The following is a 14,399-nucleotide window of genomic DNA, read 5'->3' as shown; positions in this document are numbered from 1 at the left end:
ATTCAGTAGCTTTGATTGCCACCAAGTTCACTGTATCTGACACTGTTCCAAGAAGGCAAAGGTAGAAAGGAAGAAAAGCACTCTTTGCTAGCAGCAGCAGTGCCATCTCCTGTTTTATCTGCTTATATTTTCTCCTCTGACTTACTAGGAGGTTGTCGATTGGTTTTGGTTTTAGTTTCACTCCAGGCTGCTTCCTTCAGAAACTCTCTCCGATCACTGCGGACATTCGATCACACTCCCGTCTTTGCGTCTGTCTCTCAGTGTGTCCATCTGTCTCGGTTCCAGCCTTATATTCTTATACCACATTCCATGTGGCGACAGTAGTAACACAAGATGTTTTTGCACATGAGGGTGACACTGTAATTTATGCGGATAATGCACGATGACTTCAGAGCCATGGCGTTTGATTAACTGCCCAGCCTACTGTTTGGATCCACAGCAGTAGGAAAGGGGACATTTCACTGTAAACCAGTCTACATTTTACTCTCAGGGGTTCTTTATTGCCATTCTACTTAAACTGATCAAATAACCAATTTTCAGTTTGTAGGCCTTTTTCAAAAGTAAAAACCTAACACAAAAGAATGCACTCATAGCTTGGCTGTAAAACTATGCATTTATTCAGCAAGGAGAGCTCATGGCATTGCTCCTGATGGCCCCAGTGGATGTTGGTGATTGTTTTGAATAGCCAATATATCAGAGGCAATTGCCCTGTAATGTAATTGGCTGATAATGGCATCATGACATCATCTGCAGCCCGCCTCTGGGCAGGACTGAGAATCAGTTTTATTGTGCATGGAGTACTGCACAGGGACTGAGAGTAAATTGAATTAAGTCCGTACTGTTAACAATTTCAGTAAAATGAATCCACTCAACTTATTGTAAGCCTCGGCATTTCTATTAATGAAAGAAAAACACCCCTTCTAAGACGTTTGCTTTGCATCTATATAATGGGATTTTTCACATTACATCTCTTGATTAAATTTACGGAAATACCTTTCCCTATAATATAATTCTTAATTATCACAAGACTTTCCTCCCTTTAGTAGGTGCGTGAAACAGAAAATTGTGTGCAGGCTAACAAGACCATCACCCAGAGAAACACAGAGTTCCGATCACGTAAATGTTTAATTCAAGTTTGCGCACAGTGCAAGGAGATTCTCTACCTCTGTGTCTTGGACTGCAACTGGAGTCCGCTCTCTAATTGAATGAAATGGCCTGGAGCTTGAGTCATAGGTCACAAGTTCAAACAACTGTCACCTTTTTGGCTATAACTCTCTCCACCTACCTAATTCCCTCACTCTTCCTTTCCTTCAAAGGTATCATTTTATAAAGAAGAACCGACAGAACATTATTGATCTGTGACACTTGAAGAAAATAGATGTGCTTCTGTACTGTCTCGCTACCTCCACCAGAAAACGCTGATTGGTGTTTGCTGCTTTCACCTCACTCTTCCAGTTTCTTATTGTGCTTTCTGTCTTATACAGCTCGAGTGCAGCCATCCACATGAAGAGAGACCAAGGCTCCAGAGCTGTTTAAAAAAGGAGAAAGTGGGCAAAGAAGAATTGAAGCTATACATCTGACGTAGCCACAAGATTGCAGACCTTACAATTTGTAATAACCAAAATTGACCTTTAATTTCCATCCCTGAGTGAGTTACTTCTCGCCTGGACTGAGGGGGTAGCTCTGGCTAGCACAAAAGGCCTGCGGAAAAAGAGAAAAATAAAACTTAAATTGAGAGAATGGTCAAATTGTTTGCTGTATACAGAGAAAGGAGTGAAGACAGAAAAAAGAGAACAATAATCATCAGCTAGTTGAAGAGAGAGAAATTGAGTGTGGGAGGGAGAGGGCGAGAGTTAAAGGGCTTATTATGTCATTGTGGAAGTCGGCTGGGACAGCACAAGAGGTCTCGGGCCAATTGCTTTCTGGGTAGCAGCAACCACCCACCCCATCCCTCCCTGCCTCCCTTTGAAAATACCCCCACTCGCCTGAGCCTCTTGTCACAGGTGAAGGAGTCGCGGAATAATTACCTCTGTTGCTTAGATGCTCGCTCTCCCTTCTTGCTGCCTTTCTCTCTTCCCTCTCCCTGCTGAAGACATTTCAAACATTCATTTTCATGTTCATTGCCGTTTGGCCCAGGAGAAAACACCTGTCGTGATTATAAGCTACTGTTTTTTTTTCAGTGGGTCCCTATAACTCTGCCATTCCCCCCACTTGGTAGTTCACCCAGTTCAGAGGTAATTACATCTTAACGTTTAACTTGATAGGATGTGAAGATGGCTGAAGGGAAATAAGAAGGGGTGGCCAGGTGGAAAAGAGCCAATTTCTTTGAAGGTCGGGAGCACATTTCTTTCACTCAAGTCACTTTCAAAGTCAAGAGGGCACACAGTCGTGACTAAATAGGCTGTATTTCTGGCTCATGTACGCGTAGGTGTGTGTGTGTGTTGGCTTGTATTAGCCATGTTATGGGGACATCTATCTTTTTACACTGTCAAATCGTGGGTACTCGCCTTCCTTTTGGGGACCAAATGCAAGTTCCCATAACGCAAACGTTATTATATAATGTTAGTATATTATTATCACATTTTAAGGTTAAGGTAAGTGTGAGGGTTAGGATTAGGAAAGTAGCGGTTATGGTTAAATTTAGGGTAGTTCTCCAGGAAATTAATATAAGTCAATGTGATGTGCTCTCGAGTAATGGAAACACCATCTCTGTGTAATTTTTGATCTATTTGTAGTTTCAGGCTGTACAGGCAGCTAAGTTAGGTCAACATTTAACTGCTGTTTATGAAAAGACACTGATTCCAGGAAACATTGTAAGAAACGATAAACGTGTCATGGTAATCTCTAAACAATTTTTTCATCTGCTTTTGTAAATTCCATTTCTTGTTCTCATTACCAATCATTTCAGTTTCGCCTAGCATTTAAAGGATGGCATTTCACAAAATATTTGTGAAGTGATTCACAATAGTTTTTGGTTAGTAAAGAGTCACTTTCAGTGTTCAAACTGGCTGTCTTAATACTGTCCTCTAGAACTTTTCAGTGTTTATGATGGTGGTCATTTGGGGGCAAATCTTCTGTGAATGTATGTCACAGCATGTAAAGGATACAGGTAAGAAATAATGAATAGCAACCCCTTTTAAGATCATTTTTACTAAAGCTACAGTGTTTGGAAAACCACAACTTCCCAATTCCTTTCTTTGAATCCCCCTTTATGTGTCTCCCTAACCTGTAGCTCAACCCAACTCTCTCCTCCCACACATATTATTTAAAAAAATTCTTAACACTTTTTTCATCTCTCTCTCTCTCTGCTGCCTCTCTGACCTTTGCTATAGCCATTCGTCCTTTCCACTTTCTTCTATTTCTCTACCTCCATACCCTTGTGTCTCACTTACCCTCCCTCCATTTCTCCTTCACGGTATTTAAGCTTCCTCTGCATTCCTGCTTAGTCCTCAGTCCCTTTTGATGCACTCTTTCGAAACGCTTCAGATTAAAGCCCATAATGCGCAGCGCCCTATTTACAGTGTAATTTTTTGTACTGATGCTGTACCAGTAAAGTACATATTTAAACATACATGTAAGGCAATACGATTTTAAGTTAGTCGTATCTTGTGCCCCTATACCTGCTTGTATGTATCGGTATATACTAAGTTGGTACACCATTCAAATCAAACTGTACATTGGTATGAACTATGCTGCATGTTGCAGGTCGTAATTTAATGCATATGTTGTATCTTTATTTAAAATATTTGTCCACAGTCGTGGCCAGGTGTTGCTCTTGGTTTGGGTGGGTTGGGGTAACAGCTCTTTTATTGCCCTAGTTTATGAAGGCAGGGTGAAGGAACAGGAGACCCCGGCTTTGCAGATTTGAGCCAAAGATAAGCGCCCAGGTCCCTCCTTAAAAATTCCAACTGGATAATGGAAGACATTCCCCTTTATGGACAAGCAACTAAAAGACTCCAGAAGGAGACAAGAGTAAATCTTCCAGGCATAATAATCCATTAGTTGACCATTTAACATTGAGGACAATATTTCAAACTCCTAACAAGTTATGTCTGCATGTTCCAATTCTTTTTTTTTTTTTTTTTTTATCTTTTTAGGTTCCATTTCAAAGGATTTTCCACCCAAAAAAGATGAAGTCTAAGGGTGCTTGAGAGGTTACAGAGTTGGCAAGGTTACACACTTGAGTTATAGTGTACATGTACAGGTGTCTCAGTGAGGTCTTTCAAACCTCCAGACCAGCACGATACATTTGTACATGTATGTGTGCGTTTTGTTCACCATTATATGAGTTTATGGAGCTGATAATTGCCTTTTAAATAAAACAATTAAATAAAGAAGACATTTTAAGATTACTTAATAGATTCATTATTACATAACATTCAACATAGCCTGTTTAATTTTAAAGATATTAGGCTTGGGGCTCTTAACAACACGTGTATTACAATATCAGAGGACACTACATGTTTTGGCCTTGTCCTCAGCTGTCATTCCAGCATTCCCATGCCTGGTGAACAGCCCCAGTATGGGATCCCTATTCCGATGACAGACAAAAGGGCAAGTCAAGTCTCCCACAGCTCCTGAAGGACAAAAGCCAGTCATAATAAGTCAATGCTGATCCCTGAACCCTGGGCCCCACCAAGAAGGAAGACAAAGCGTTGAGTTCTCCTCACAAAGGCAAGTTATTACAGCCGAGAGCTTCACGTTGCTAAAATGTCAATCAAACTCTGGCCTGATAGAGGACCAGGGTTGGGCTGTTTTTCTTCTCTTAATTTGAGGAAATCAAAAGTATTTTCTCTTTCACTCTCCCCTACCTACTGCTCAAGCACTCTCTATGCCATTCCCTTTTTTTTACTTTCTCATTACTTCCACTTGCTCCCTCCTCTCCAATTACAGACTAGTCTTTCATCTCCCCAGCCAAGGAATGGAGTGATAGGATCAGGAGGAAGAGTGAAGAAAGAGGCTTTGTTGCCCTATACCTCCCCCCTCTGATACCCCACCCTGGCCTTCTAATAACCCCAGGGCCACTCAGGTCACTTCAAGATTGTGGTTTACACAGTTTCCGCTCTGTAATGCAATGTTAAGATACAATACATGATATATTTTAAATTCAAACACATTGTACTGCACTGTCAAGCATATTGTCATTATGAGGCCATTCTGACTTGATAACAGTAACCTGATGATTCAAAATAAGTAAAAAACTTAATATTTCTAAAAAACAATTCTGAATGCCCACTTGTTTCTATTCCTCACTGCAAATATGAAAGAATTGTTTTGCAAAGTTGCAATATTCCCTTAAAAATGGCACAGTAATACAAAACATTAAAAGGACAACATTTACCAGATGTATGTTTGCCTTGAGAATCCATGGCATTGTTGCACCAAGGAATTACAGAGTCCATAGGGTCGTGCGTTAGAGAGACACAATGCATGGGCTTAAAGTCTCATCAATTTTGGTTTTCTTGCATACTGGATTTACAGACGTATTTGAAAGACCAAGTCCTTGGTTGGTATCTTAATGTCGTCCTTCGGTTTATGGAGGCTTACTTTCCGTTAGCTCTGGTGCCCCCACAAGTCCCAGCTAATCTGTTGGTGTAGCTTTCTTGGCAAAGCTTTCAGATGACATTGAAGTAAATGGAGCCAGACAACAAACACTAACAAAGGGGTAACACTATAGCTAATGTGTGTATGGGCCTTTGCCCTGAGGGATCTTTTGCTTTTAACAAGTTGATGCCTCCATACATTTTGTATTTATTTAGATCATGGCAGTTACTGGTCTACTGAGATATTTGGTTATGTCATGAACACAGGTCATAACAGCAGTGCAAATTATACTTTCCTTCTGGATTTGAAAATGCTTACGTCACTTACTGCCATTGCTTTCCCATTGGTCCTTGGGCAGATGCCTGTCTCAGGCACAGCAAAGAAATTTGAGTTCACCGTGGGCCCCCCAGAGCCAGGGCCTTTCCCAGGAGCACAGCCCCCTATAGGGCTAGGGCAATTAGGCCAGGTGAATAGGCCAGCAGCCTGCTTACAGTGGGGCCTTGTTCCCTGCTGTAACATGGCCCATTGTCTCAGGACTGGGGTAAAGGGGGAAGGTTTCATTCAGGAAATGGATCAGGGGATGGGACTTTAATTAGAGTCACCCTAATTGAGTATAATGCAGCCGTAATTGAAGATACGCTAAAAGGAGGGATTGGAGCAGGGTTCGGCACAATTGAGTCTCCTGGTGAGGGGTAGTTTGGAAGGGACAGGGAGTCTAAATCACCTGGGGAACACTGTCATTCCACTGCAGGATAAATAACATCAGATATGTGATTGGAGCAATTTGCAGGCCACATGAAGAAGAAAAAAAAAAAAGCTAATGTACCTGTTTATATGCAAATACTAGAAAAGCGATTTTACAAGGAGCATGATGAAAACCATGGCTAGAGATGGCCAAATGTACCAACAATGTAAAAACAAACCAACATGGATGTGTTCTATATTACTGGCCATGCCCATTTTTTTCTCCTCCCCTACTGTCTTCCCCCAGCCTGTAGCTGTGCTCTCTTCCAGCCTGTTTTTCTCTGGTGCACGGAGCTGCTACAGGCAAGATAAGGCTGGTCTACCCGAGTTAGGGCTTAACATAATCCCTCTTCCTTCCTCAGAAAAAAAAGAAGAAAAAAACAGTGCTCAGGCTCATCAACACACGGCGAAAAAAGAGAGGAGGAAGTGATGGAGAAAGAGGGAGAGAAGGAAGAAATGGGGGAGGTGGAAAGAGTAACGAGAGAGAGAAAAAGCAGGGGTAGGGGAACAGAGGAATATAGTAAGACTGCTGCCACACATTTAGCAAAATTTCACCAGGCGTGAAAGAAATACAAAGGAATGAGAGTCTGCAGTGGCAACGGAGAAGACGAGGAACAGTTTTGCGTTCCCGATGATCAGAGTGTGAGCTAATCCTTTGACAAGGGGGTCTGGGGAAACCCAATCCTGATGCCCAAAGGCTTGACATGCCTAAAGCTGCCATCCCAACTCCAGTGGCAGGATTCAGACAATATGTCTGTGAGCTGGTGCCATTTACTGCCTAGGAATAAGCTGGCATGGGCACAGCATATCAAAGATGGGGTACAGACAGAGCTGCTCTCCACCTCCACAAACACAAAAGAAGTGGTCTGTGGTGAAAATGGATAAAACAGCTTACTGTAGATGCACGGATGGGTGTGTTGGAGGATAGATAGATGGATGGATGCATGCTCAGGGGTAGATGAATGGATTAGTATCATTTAAATCAGACCTGGAGGATGAGTTGGCAGGATGAATTAGGAAAAGGCACTAGATCATAAGCCATAATACTGTTTCCTATTTTTTCTGTTTCCTATTACTGTTTCCTAGTTGTCATCTTGATCACCGAATATCAAAGATTGAGCGACTCAAATATAAAGTAAACCAACACAACTAAAATGGCAATAGTGCTGTTACTATCAAAGTGATATATCAATATTGCCTTCACACTGGGTTACTGCCCACCCCCCTCCAAAAAACAAAAACAAAACACAATATAATTTACTCTTAAGCAAAATAATGCATACTCCAATTGATTCATCTCAAGAATAAAAGAAAGTACAATGAGATCTGGCAAGTGCGACTTGCCAGATTTGGAAAGTTCTTGCAACTTTCCAAAGTCAAGTTGAATTCCAGGAGGTAAAACATCATTACAGATGGGAAAATAGAGCCGCAATGGGTTTGACACTTCAATAATAGTCCATGATTGAAACAATAGCACAAAAAACGTTCTCTGGTAATGCAACACCAAACAAAAACACGACTGCGCCAAGTGCCCTTTTCATCTTTATGTACCAGGATTCAGTGCTCCAGGAGAAACCAGGAAACATGCACGTTAGCATAATGTCGTCATTGTCTTATTGACCTGATAATGTTTTGCTGAGTGACAGCTATTTGGAGTTTTGACTTTTTTAGCGACTCTGTAGCTCTTACCTGAACATTGAATGGGTTCTTTGTTATGAAGCTGACTGAAGAAAAGCATGGGGCTCTGGTTAAAAAGCAAGGATGAAAAAAACAAAGCAAAGAGAATGGCGAGATTATACAGTCTTGTTTTAACTTTTCAATAAGGCTTTTATTTCATGTTTTTTTATTTTAAATGCACAAACCCCCATTATGACGGAAATGAAAACATTTGTGCGTTACTATATTTGAAGAAAATGGCTGGGTTAATTTTAGTGGAAATGAAAATGGACAAGAAAGAGGAAACTTGACAAAGATTGACTTTGCGGTGCATCATAGTGTTAATCGTTTTGTGAAATGGAATCCTCCATTATATTCAGATGAGATGAATGTTTCAATCAGTTGGCAATCTGGGGTTGACATGAGATTGATAGAGAATTTTTCATTAGCAACATACAATTTTCACTGTCTGGAGCCTTGTGCTGATTTTCATTTGTGACAAACTGCCACACGTCGTTGAAGTTGTTGACAATTAACAAGACTGATGATACAGCTATTCATCATGTCATACTGGTCCGCTTTATTTTTCAACTTAGAAGTGTTGTATGAGTATGTGTGGCTGTCTTTAGTTATGAGAACAGCAGTATGTGTGTGTGTGTGTGTGTGTGTGTGTGTGTGTGTGTGTGTGTGTGTGTGTGAGAGAGAGAGAGATGAGAGGACAGCAGATGACAGGATTACTAAAGATTTTTGTCTGAAAAGGAAAGTCAGTGCTTGGAACATGGAAAGTGAAAAATGATGACAAATGCCTTTTTTGATGGTTTATGTGTGGTTTATGTGTGGCTTTATAGATAGTTTTAATGAATTCATAAGAATTGTGTGCAGTTAGTTGTGTATATTTTTTGTCTCCTCAGTGCCACTACAAAGTAATAAATATATATTTTATTCTAAAAGGGACTGGCACAGCTGTTTGTCAGATGTACCCTGTTTACAGACAGCATGAAGAACAAGACACATTAAAGCCAAGTGAAATTTTACAATGATAAAAGGCATATTAAATTAGTTACAGAAAGGAAATGGAAGTGAGAGGCTTCCTTTAATGTGTTTTGGACTTGAACTCAATCACTGATAGTGATGAAACTACCAGATTGGGTGTGATGTGTGCTGTGATGGTGTTTGACTAAGAATATTTTATTGTCAAGAAACAATTCCCACCTTCTGTAGCCACAGTTAACAACATCCACTAGAATCAGTTTTCTTCCAAAGTGTTATTTGTCAGTTGAAAGCATTGAGATTCCACCAAAGAGTGTGTTCAAACTCAATCACTGTGTTTTATGTTACATATATAACATAAATAAAGATGTTTTCTCCCCAAAAACGACACAAAAAATGACCCATTGTCATCAGCATTAACTGTCAGTATCTAGTACTTTAATGCAAAATAGCCTGGAACATGGGCTTTTTTTGAGAGTTGTTTTTCACCAATGTTCAGCACTCAAACATTAGGAAACCATTGTCAAACTGGCAGAGATGCCAGTTTCTGCACCCACAGTAGCCTTAGGAGACCAGAATGCAATTCAGCAACAAGACATGATGTGTTTGAAATAAGGGGTGAGACTTACTTTTTCTTTAGAAGAAAAGAAAACCTTTGCTCCACGTTTTTCTCTCTCCAGCTACACATATAACAGAGAATTGGAATAAGATTTTGCACATTGTTTATTTTGGGAAATGTTGGGACTGTACGAGCCATGTAGACACTTTCAGCTTTAGCTGCTGATGTTAAGAGATATTTCCTGCTGAGACTTAAGCCACCGCTACAACACAGAGGGGGATGAATTTTTTGTTTGTGATGCTCAAAGTGTTGAAACAAAAAATGTGCTCAACTCAACAGCAATGTGTCTCTCCAGAGACAATGTTGTAGTTATTCAGCCACGAATCACATTGTCAACAGTTTTAATCAGAAACTATTTTCTACTAATTTGGAACAATAGTAAAACAATGTCCACACTATTTTTAACCATTACCACAAACCTTAAATAACCTTAACCTTTTGCTGTCCAACATTGAACATTAATGAACCAACCTGCAATGTATTGATATTTTAGAAATGATAAATGAAAAATGTTGCATTCAAATTGGATGCTTAAAAGAGTTACTTCACCAAGGCTGTTTATCCTGTTGCACAGTAATCTCACAGTTGATGTATGTTTAGTGCATGACTTAAAAATGCACTAACTCTGTATCACAGTTGGGTGTGGTCAAGCGCAGCAGGTCATGCTGCTTTCCTCCATACAGGGTTTAGTGTAGAGTTACTCCTTACAGCAAATCATCCTGAACCTTGCCGTTCACTCATTCCCCCTTATGGATTTAGGGTTGGTTCAAGTTTTCATAGGCAAAATGATCTTCAATGTTCCTCTGGAGAAATCCCATTATTACAATGAAGTTGTTTTCTTCCCTTCATTTAATTTATTCCATCAAAACCCATTCATACTCCATCAAATGTAAAACATAGCAGGATCATCTCATCATTTTAAATAGGGTTTTTGAAAAGAGCTTAAGACAAGGACCACGCCTGATTTGGTGTCTTGCCAATTGTCTGACTTGGCTCCAGCAGAACCTGATCTGAATTAAAAGCTCCCCAGTAGAGCCATTGTGTCTGTCTTGCAGGAGAGCCTGTAAAGCATTTCAGTGTTGGATTACTTATCTCCAGGATCAGCAGTCTGGTCGCCAATCAACTTGTGATCCAGAAGTTAATCAACACATTTCATATCCAAAAATCAGCTCTGCACCACCATGCTCCGTATATTCTCTAAAAAAAGGAAATATCTTTAACAAGGGACATGTATAGCTAATGCTAAGCCATGATCACACTTATTCAAATTATTACATACAAATATATAATGAGCTCTGCACCTTTTGATGATATTTATGTTAATGTAACAGTAGCTTTAAAGAGGTTCTTAAAGTTTCTTCCATAGCAAATAAGGGTGGCAGGACATATGAACCTTAGAACATTGGAATACACAGCACCTCTACACGGCCTCCTCCGTGTCAGACTCTGAAAAGGCAAACTGAGCCCATTCAGCCATCCAATACCCAGTCTGGATCCCTAAGTGAAAAAACCTTAGGCTTTGTTGAAAACTGTCACTCTTTTTTAAGCAAACACTGACTCGCCTCCAAATGCTTGGTGCAGTGCCAACTCAAACATATATTGAGACGGGGCATACCAAACCAGCGGCATGATGCAGAGAACTCTTGACGATTCTACCAGGTGTGGGAAGAAAAAAAAAATAAGAACCGGCATAATTGCTGTTGCACGCTGTAATTAACATGTCTAAATGATGTTGAGGCAACACTTGCCCTGCAAGTACACAGGTTGGGAAGAATAATTAACTGTGGTAATGACAGTCTTAAAAAAGGTTGAGTTCTTTTATCATTAAATGATTTTAAGAGTAAATGCTATATCACATAGAACCAGACGTGTGTTTGTTCCTTCTTTCTTTCTTTTTGCCGCCGTGTGTGATCTTAATTCTAAAGAAAGATTAATACACTTTCCATTCCATTTTCAATATTTTGATTTATGTAGTCGTTGGTCTGCATCAATGATAGAAAGCTTAAGATGAGAGGAAATCTGAGATGCAGTCACATGTAGATAGCACTTTATATCCTTCTGCTATCACATGTATCTGAAATTCATTTTCAGTGTAAAGCTTTTTATTAATTACATAATTGAATTGTGATAGATTTGAGATTTCAATGGCAGCGTTATCAGTCAAATTCTGCCTGCAGTCTTTGCTTTTGACTGCTCTAGGGAATCCAGAGATTTAAGCATTATCTCCTTTTATATTCTTATATGTCACTTTGGATAAGCTTGATGCCTTTAATAAAAATGTTAAGTGCAACAACAAATTATTTGGACAGTTGTCAAAGTGTGGCGTGCCTACTCTTTACATCATACAGGATTGAAACTGACAGCTCACTGACTGCTGACTGAGACAGCCAAGGAACTCAGAGGTTTTTAATCCTTGCTTTAGGTTATAATGAAGCACACAGGTGTGGGTCCATTGAGAACCGTCCGTTGGGAACAGATCCCAGCCTGATCACGCAGGGATTTCGTGTTGATACGTGTGTGAACCTACCTGGGGTGGAAGGAACGCCCAGAAGCAGAGGCTTAAGCCTTGTGGGCAGCGGCTGTTTGCTGACTGTGCACACTTGAATTGTATGGCACGGCAGGGGGCTAATTGGTGTGGGATCCCATTCAGTCACATTCGTTGGCATGGAATAGACCATGTTAGGGTTTTGAATAAGGATCAAGATCAGTTTTATTTTTTTACATGCATAATTTGCAAATCATCAGTTTTTTAAATGTTTTTTGTGTCAGATGCCACATACTGTCTTTGTTTGTTCATTCATGGTAGCTATTGCTTCTCATAAGTACCCAGTACTGGCTCTGTATAATACAAACAAGCAGCTGCAACTTAAAAAGGATCACTTGATATATGCTAGAGGATGTATTCTGGGAAAGTCCTACCTGATTCAGAGTGCATAGAAAAGCAGTCCTTTATGTAGTTGGGACGGGTTGCATCACTAGTGTTTCGCGTAATTTGGCTATACAAGAAAAAACGATATGTATCAGAACATCTTGGATCATAACTTTAAACATATCATCTATCCAAGACCACGCTCTCTCACTCTTGCTCTCTCACTCCCTTGCACACACTGAAAACTGCTACTAAAGAGACACAGAGGGATCCGTCGGGTTCCTTTGTCTGTCTCCCACCTCTCACCCGTCTCTGTGATAAATTGGACACATCTGGCATTTCCCCCAAGGCCTCTGGCCACTGTGTGTGCTTGCCAACAGTGTCTGCATGCTTTTACTCAATCTTTCATCAGTGCTATCTTTTTTCGCCAAGGAAGAAAACTTGGATTCTCTGTTGTGTACCTTATGAAATTCAAGGTATTTCCTAATATATCGATACAGATGGAGGAGAGGGAGACTCTTCATAGTTGCTCTCTGCCCAACCACCTTTTCTCTTCTGGTTAGAAAACACATGTATAATCACCTCCTTGTGACAGCAACTATCCCTTGCTGAAAAGAGTCTGTACATTGGGGTAGGGGAGCATGGGGGTGGTAATCGTGACGACCCATGCCTTGGAGCTGAACCTAGGCCTGTGTCGGAGGTTAAGTGCTTTGAGCTGAGACTGCAGGAAGCCAGATGAGTCTGCTTCTTGTGTCTCCTTCACAACAGGCTGAGAACGGAAGTGATCATCCTGCTGTGTGTTAGCAGTGATAAATGATGATGTCTACTCTACTCAGTTCTTGTCAGCCATGCACAAATCAAATTGACCAACACCATATCTTACTGTGTAAGTAAGAGCAGATCTCTATGTTTTGGTTCCTCGCTTGAAAGTCACCACTTTCCTTCTCATGCTTATTTTGTGTTCTCCTTTTTAAGAGATTGTGAGAAAAGAAGAAGAAAAAAAAAAGATCATTCTTCAGCTGACATATTTTATCATGCCCTAACTACTTAGTAAATTATGCATCTGGTTTGCTGCTCATTATTTTTAAGAAGCATCGGAACAAGGGACCGTTCTCCAGCTTTAAGTCCCTATGTCTTTCTCTCTTTCTCTCTCTTTCTGTTTCCTTACTTACACTGTAGTTATCAGTATCATTACAGAGTCTAAATCCACTATCACAGAGCTGAAGTGATGAAAACAACCATGTCTTGTGTTAGAGGGCAAAATGACAGGATTTACACTGAAATTCTCTGATCACTGGGATTTAGGATCAGAAATATGCTGACTGGGAAGCTTACAGCACTGGCATGTTATTGGGATGGGTGGGGGGTTGAACTCAAATTATTCATACACATATGTAGGCTTAGGGTGAATAGCAGTACATAATCAGTAGGGAGCCAATAGTTATTGAAATCAAGTCTCCATATCTTTGCAACTTGTGTGTGTGTGCTGTGTTGAATTTATGCATATGCGAGTATATAAACATGAACTCATCCCATTTATTCCACTTCCCACAGTCCTCATTTACATTTTGCAATGCTAAAATACAAAAGGAGGTAAAACTGCAACATGCTTTCTTTCTCGCAAAAACTCTCACACTCTTTGAAAAGCAACTGAACAAGCAGCAGTGCAGCAGTCGTCCACTGCGGCAGAGGAAATGTTCGGTCAAGTGAACACTGGGGAAATATTTTTTTTTTATTTGGTCCATGTAAAGGAACAGTACCATCACATTGACAGGCTCATCCATATTCATGAGGTTTTTTTTGTAAAAGCAAATAAAAAGAGGCACAAATCTGAATATAGAAATGGAAATTACAAATGCATGAGATTTCTTAATACTAGCACCTACCACCCCAACCCTCCGTCGCTCCTTCACTCTCTCCTCCTACCTAATCCCCCATCCTCGTATTGCTCCGTTTCCTCTTTCCCCTGTGTTTTCT

The 14,399-nt window shown here is 40.4% G+C and overlaps 1 long non-coding RNA gene across 1 annotated transcript in view; it reads right to left on the bottom strand.

Annotated features, from left to right (window-relative positions):
• Positions 1–1,334: 1,334 nt before the first annotated feature.
• The window catches only part of LOC137870127 (uncharacterized), a 75,243-nt gene continuing 62,178 nt past the window's right edge, over positions 1,335–14,399 (bottom strand). Inside the window, exons 2-4 of the long non-coding RNA XR_011102679.1 lie at positions 2,028–2,083; positions 1,630–1,701; positions 1,335–1,528 (exon numbers count right to left, since the gene is read on the bottom strand). This is a non-coding gene — a long non-coding RNA (uncharacterized lncRNA). The remainder of the gene's footprint in view (positions 1,529–1,629; positions 1,702–2,027; positions 2,084–14,399) is intronic.

The sequence above is a fragment of the Cebidichthys violaceus genome, unplaced genomic scaffold, assembly GCF_023349555.1.
Source record: "Cebidichthys violaceus isolate CVI_PGR_0920_01 unplaced genomic scaffold, fCebVio1.0.p SCAF_13, whole genome shotgun sequence".
NCBI lineage: Eukaryota > Metazoa > Chordata > Actinopteri > Perciformes > Stichaeidae > Cebidichthys > Cebidichthys violaceus.
This window is presented reverse-complemented; position numbering and strand designations above follow the sequence as displayed.